The sequence below is a fragment of the Motacilla alba genome, chromosome 4A (genome assembly GCF_015832195.1).
Source record: "Motacilla alba alba isolate MOTALB_02 chromosome 4A, Motacilla_alba_V1.0_pri, whole genome shotgun sequence".
In the NCBI taxonomy this organism is placed as follows: Eukaryota; Metazoa; Chordata; class Aves; order Passeriformes; family Motacillidae; genus Motacilla; species Motacilla alba.
Genome location: NC_052045.1, coordinates 4,652,385 through 4,658,384, shown reverse-complemented (window position 1 = coordinate 4,658,384; position 6,000 = coordinate 4,652,385). Strand labels below are relative to the sequence as shown.

The following is a 6,000-nucleotide window of genomic DNA, read 5'->3' as shown; positions in this document are numbered from 1 at the left end:
ATGCCTCAGCATCTCCAAAGCCCAGAACTGGGTTTTTAATGCCTGGTGGTCATTAGCTTTAGAAAACAGACACAGAAGAGAGCTTGACATTCAGGGATGTTTGCGCTGATCCCACCCAGTTAAAGCATTCAGGCACTGCCTCAATTAAGGCACACGAGTGGTCCTTAGGAGTCAACAGGGCTGGCCAGGCTCTCCGGGATGCCCAAAGCATTCACTGCCCAATTCAGCAGAACAAAGCTCTGCTTTTGAGGGAGTTTTGGGCTGTCCCCATTCACTGCCACCGCTGTCCACGCGCCTGGGAGCGCCGAGCACCACAGGGGTCTCTCCTTCAGGATGCCGAGGGCTCACGGGGCTCAAACAGCTCAGCACCTCCTCAACGAGGTGCTCAGAATCCCACAGGCTGGTGCCAGTTTACAATTTAGCACAAAACCAGAGCTTCTTTTTTTTGTGTGGAAGAGGAAACCCCAAGGGAAAAGCAGCAGATCCCAACACACCCAGGTTTGCTGTACACACTTGGCCACGAAATTAAATTGGAAAGTAGCAGCTCTAGAACAAGCATTCTGCAAAATTTAGGCTCTACAGGAGAGCCTGTCACAGCTGCTTCCTTCAAGAATTCCCTGTGGTCATTCATCCAGAAACACTGGACACGCTCCTTCATCACTCCTGCTCTTCTGCACCCCTTCTCCTGCAAAGGGCCTTGGAGCAGCCACCCAGCTCCTGGAGAGCCACTCTGAGAAATCTGGAATCATTAGGGTTGGAAAAGACCTCCAAAATCATCAAGTGACTCTTGGAGTGTTTGACTTTAATACTGACCCTGTTTGACCTTAATACTGAGCTTAATTAAAGCAAGACCAGCATAACTCAGCAAACAAGTCAGCAGTACTGTGAAAATCAGCTTTTAGTGCATTTTTACACAAGCTTTAAAGAGGCAGGTGGATTTACACATTTCCAGCAGCAAACAAACAGCCTAAAATCTCAGTTTTACTGGGAGACATAGCCAGAGATGAGATAAAACCAGAGAATGATGAGACCTACCTGCATCAGCCACAGCAAGTCACAGAATGCAAGGTTTGTCCTCTTGAAAATCCAGGTAACTTTTTCCTTGAGCCTCTTCATCAGGAAAGGAGGCTGGGTCTTCTCTGCACCTTTTATTTACCCTTCTAGGACTCCCATCCCATAGGTTTTTCACACCCTCATTTGGAATAATTATCTCCTCATGTTTGAGTTGATTGCTGATGAGGGGGACCCAGTTTTTATTCTGTTGGTTAATCCAGATCTGCAGCATTTGGAGCCTTTTACAAACTAAGGATCCCAATATCTCTCCTCCCTGGTGCCATCACCATGGCCAAACCATATTTTATAAGCCTGTACTTCATTGGCAAACTTGATCACTTGAAAACCCCCCTGTGCTACAAGAATTCTGGTATCTTTATTTTGTGTATATTCAGAGCCTGGTCCAAACATGGCTGATAAATACATTGTATGCATAACATAATAAATATAATAAATGCCTGCCATCTAAACCACCTGTTCCTCTTCATTTTAGGGGCCTGTTTGACTTGCAGGTAAATATTTTCCCTTACCAACCCGTGTCATGAGTTTCCCTCAGTTCAGATTAGTCTGCAAAACCAAAGGAATCTCTGTGTGCTGATATTCCTTGGATTCTGATGGCCTCCCACTTTGGCTGTAACCATGGTGCTGCTTGATTTATCATGGCTGCATGGCACAACGTGTATCTCATTATTCTCTCCTGGAAGCTTTGTATGGCTTTTATTTAGCTGTAAAAACAATTTACATTTTTTGAGCATCTGAATTAAAGATAGAACTATGACATCGAGAGCTGGAGATTTTATGCAAATTTATTTATAAATATAAATCACATTTAGAATGCAAAATTGTACGAATGTCTTCTACAGATCACCCATCTCTTAAAGAAATTATTTCTTTACTTTTTTAAGGATAATGCCTAAATATGTTATCCATTTATTTGCAACGGGAATGAAAACTTGGTAGAAAATTTCCCAAGGGAAATTTGGGAACCTGATGGGATCAGTTATGTGACAAGGAATCTTTCCAGTTCTACATCAGTGACTTGACATCACTCCATGTCACCAGCCCATGTCACACTGGGATAGAATTCCAGCTCTGCTGAAGCCACTGGCAGATTCCTGGCTGGATTTACCTGGACCACGACGCTCCTGTGTGCCAGGAGACATCCAGGGAGAGCAGTGACACCACGAGCCCACCTCACAGTGGTCCTGTACCCACACCACCCCCCAGCACCTCTGCCAGAACTTGTGTTACTCAAAAATTCCAGAATAACTTTTCTGGGAAAACCCAGCTGCTTGCATCTAACTCAAATACACCCAATCAGAAATCCAGGTGTTTTCCCAGTCTTTTGGGATTTCAGAATGGAATAGACTGTACTTTTGAAAGTGGGATACAAGAGATGAGGATTTTCTGACTCTAGAGCCCCTCTGAGCAGATTTTATGACAGTAGTTCCTTGGATTTCAAAACAAAAATGGATTTTGGATACAATTAGGGCTTCATCAAATTTCTTTTGATGTCTTTTCTCTGCTCTAATCTCAGGTTTTCCCTTTTTCCCTCTTTTGGGGTCTGGTTGTTTTCTCATTTTCTCCTCTAACACCAAATTTCTGCCCTGGGGAAAAAAATCAGTGGTTGTTTTCTTGACTTTCCAACAAAATAATCCATGAGGTCTCAGTTTTGATGAACAGATTTAGCGTAGCATTCCTTCTACTTGATGGAAGTGACATCCAAACCATCTCAGAAATCTCCATGCTGCCCATCCTTCTGCCACAAGGAATTCTCCACAGAGCTGTCCTATTCCCGTTGCACTTTATCCCCTCAGAAAGGGGAGATTTTTTTTCCTAAGGAAAAGAAAAAAAGGTATAAAACATTAACTGTCAATGCCCTGCTCTTCCCTTAGCTCTGCTTCTACACTGAGGTTAAATACAACTCTGGTATCAAAACTAACATAGAAAAGCACTTTTCCCTAAGTCAGAGCAGCTCCATGGGTTGTTTGCTACCCTGAGCCTCTGTAACTCACACAACAGAATCACAAAATCACTAAGTTTGGAAAAGACCTCCAAGATCGTCCATTCCAAGCTTTGACCCGATTCCACCACATCCACTGAACCAAATTACCCACATTTCTGAGCCTCTTCTCACTATTTTACCTATAAAAGCATCCAGCTGCATCTTCATGTCCTTTGGGTTTGTTTAATTCCACCTTTTGAAAAACTGCAAAGGGAAGAAACTCCAGGATGGCAATTGAAAAACTCATAAAATGATCCCCTGAAATTTACCACGTTAGAAACTTCCTGTCAGTGTTTTTAACCATGCCACAAAAATCCTTAAAAGACAGGTAATTTTAGGTTCAGTATACTGAAAAACTTTTAACACTTAATAAAGTGGATATTCTGATGGATGAACACTGAGGATTTCCATTTTATACATTTCCAATTTTATACATTTAGGGTGACAGAAGGAAAACACCTTTTCAGGCCAATTATTGCTCCATCAGCATACTCAGAATTTGCCAATGTGTTGTGGACAGAATGAAGTCTCATTCCTCAAATTTTTCATTATTAATGAAATCTGGATATTTGGATGACAGCAACACCTACTGTGAAGAGCAGGAGAGTGATGGCTGTGGATGCTCAGCTTTGCATCCTGGCAGGTACTGGACCAAACACATCCAGCAGGGCATCAGAACATTGGAGCAGGGATGAAGAAATTAAAAAGGAAAAAAAGAAGGTGTAAGAATGAGAAAAGTTGTAACTAAGAAGAGCTGAGTTAACTGGAGACTGGTTTAACAGATGTAGAAGAGTTTTACACTTCAGGAGGGAATTCTGCTGGTACAACCTCCAGTCCCACCTCAGTCAATTGGATTTAAGCAGGAGTTTAAGGACAAAGCTGAGCTGGGATAGTTCGTGAGATCACTATAAAAGCACAACCTTCCATTCTCCCAAACCATATGGGTTTGACTTCCCATATGGAGGGACAAAATAAAAATGTAGTTTAAAAACAGCTCTCAAAAGTGCACTGGCTGAAGGCTGCTGCCCATGCCACAATTTGATTAGCCTTGTTATTTATTTCTTCAGCAATGATTTCCATTTATCTCTGATTTGGAGCATGAAAAGCTGCTTTTGTAGTTGTAAGAAGAGGAGAAAAAGGCATCCTGGAAACAAATACAGAGAGAGCTCTTCTGGCTTTCCAGGAGCTGCAGGAGCAAGGAAAATGATTCCAGAGCAGCACAAAACAAAGTGATGCTGGGAGAGGATCTCTCCTTGCAATCTGAGCTCAAGTTCCCTGTCAGCCCGGTGCGGGGCATTACATATTCCGTGCAGCTCTGGAGGAACCTAAAGGAGCCAAAAATTGTCAGAGCAGAAATGCCGGGCGTGCGGAGGGAGCGGTGCCAGCGCGGCTCGCAGCCCGCCCTGGCAGCTCCTCTGGCCACAGCACGGCACCAAACGGCAGCATTCCCACTCTGGGTCTGCTGGAAGGTGCCCTCGCAAAAATCAAAGATTTATTTATTTGTTGTTTTGTTTTTGTTTTTTTTATTCGGGGGGAAAAAAATTCCCGCCCCTCCTCGGATGTTGCAGTAGGTGCTGGGCCGCTGGCTGCAGGAGAGAACTTGAGGGGCTGGAGTGAGTCCAGAGATGGGAATGGAGCTGGGAAGGGACAGGAGCTCCAGGAGAGGCTGAGGGAGCTGAGGGGGCTCAGCCTGGAGCAAAGGAGGCTCAGGGGGGACCTTGTGGCTCTGCACAGCTCCTGCCCGGAGGGGACAGCCGGGGTGTCAGGCTGTGCTCTCCGGGAACAGGGACAGAAGGAGGGAAATGGCCTCAGGCTGGGCCAGGGGAGGCTCAGGGTGGATTTTAGAGAATCTTTCTTCATGGAAAGGGTGCAAAGCATTGGAATGGGCTACCCAAAGCAATGATGGATTCACCAGCCCTGGAAGTGCTCAAAAAACCTGTGGACGTGGCACTTGGGAACTTGGTGTGGTGGTGAACATGGGGGTGCTGCTGGGTTGACAACTGGGCTCAATGACCTTAAAGTTTTTTCCCAACCTGAATGATTCCATGATTCTAAATTTTAAATTCCTCCCTGCTTCAGCTGGGTCAGGGAATAGACCATCATCAAGCACCTGGAGATCTGCTGGTGGCATCCAAGGCCTGAATTGCCTGGTTTGAAGGAGGAGGAGGGAAGATCAGTCTTTGTGAGAGCCCCCTAACCTCAAGGAAGACATGAGTCACTACTTGAACACAAGAAGGAAATATCCTAGCTGGGCTTCTCAGAGATTACCTCTGCCATGCTAGAGAACCCAAAAAGAGCATAAATCCACGAGTAGATGTTATTTTAGATGAGCAGAAAGGCTGATTTGTGGAGGGAGCCTGGGTGAAACATTTGGCTTCTGAATCTGTCATTGATATTTCTCATTATTTGGATCTTTTGCCAAAATAAGTAACGAAATAAATAGCAGATAACTAAAAGAATTCACATACAGCTTTCCAGGATGATGGAGAAAATAATGTCTTGCTATTCCAGCATTTCAGTTTTCCCACATCCCTGGGTTGGCCTGGATTTTTTGCAGATTTATGGGTTTCCTGCAGGCTCTGTGCACACTCTGGGACGGTTTCTGTCCTGTTTCTGCATTAATATTTGTTACTGTGGACACAAAAGTGAAATAAAACTGAGAAAAAATTGTGTTTGCAAGAAATAGATGCCCCTCTCCTCAGCACAGGAGGGAGACAGCAATGTCAAGGTGGGGTTGGGGAGGGAGGAGCAAATCCCGGGTCTGGTTCAGCTCAGGAGGAATGAAAGGTCCAACCCCTTCACTCTTCAGGAACCTGGAGTGATAAAAATTCAGACTGAAGTCCAGGAGCCTGCACTGGACACTGGGCAGGCTCTGGACACACATCCCACCACAGCCCAACTTCTGCCACAGTGCACAATAAAGTTTTTCTATTTGATATTTT

General features: G+C 44.6%; 1 long non-coding RNA gene across 1 annotated transcript in view; it reads right to left on the bottom strand.

Annotated features, from left to right (window-relative positions):
• Positions 1 to 1,841: 1,841 nt before the first annotated feature.
• Positions 1,842 to 6,000, bottom strand: part of LOC119695000 — an 86,419-nt gene continuing 82,260 nt past the window's right edge. The window contains exon 10 of the long non-coding RNA XR_005255024.1: positions 1,842 to 2,889. This is a non-coding gene — a long non-coding RNA (uncharacterized LOC119695000). The remainder of the gene's footprint in view (positions 2,890 to 6,000) is intronic.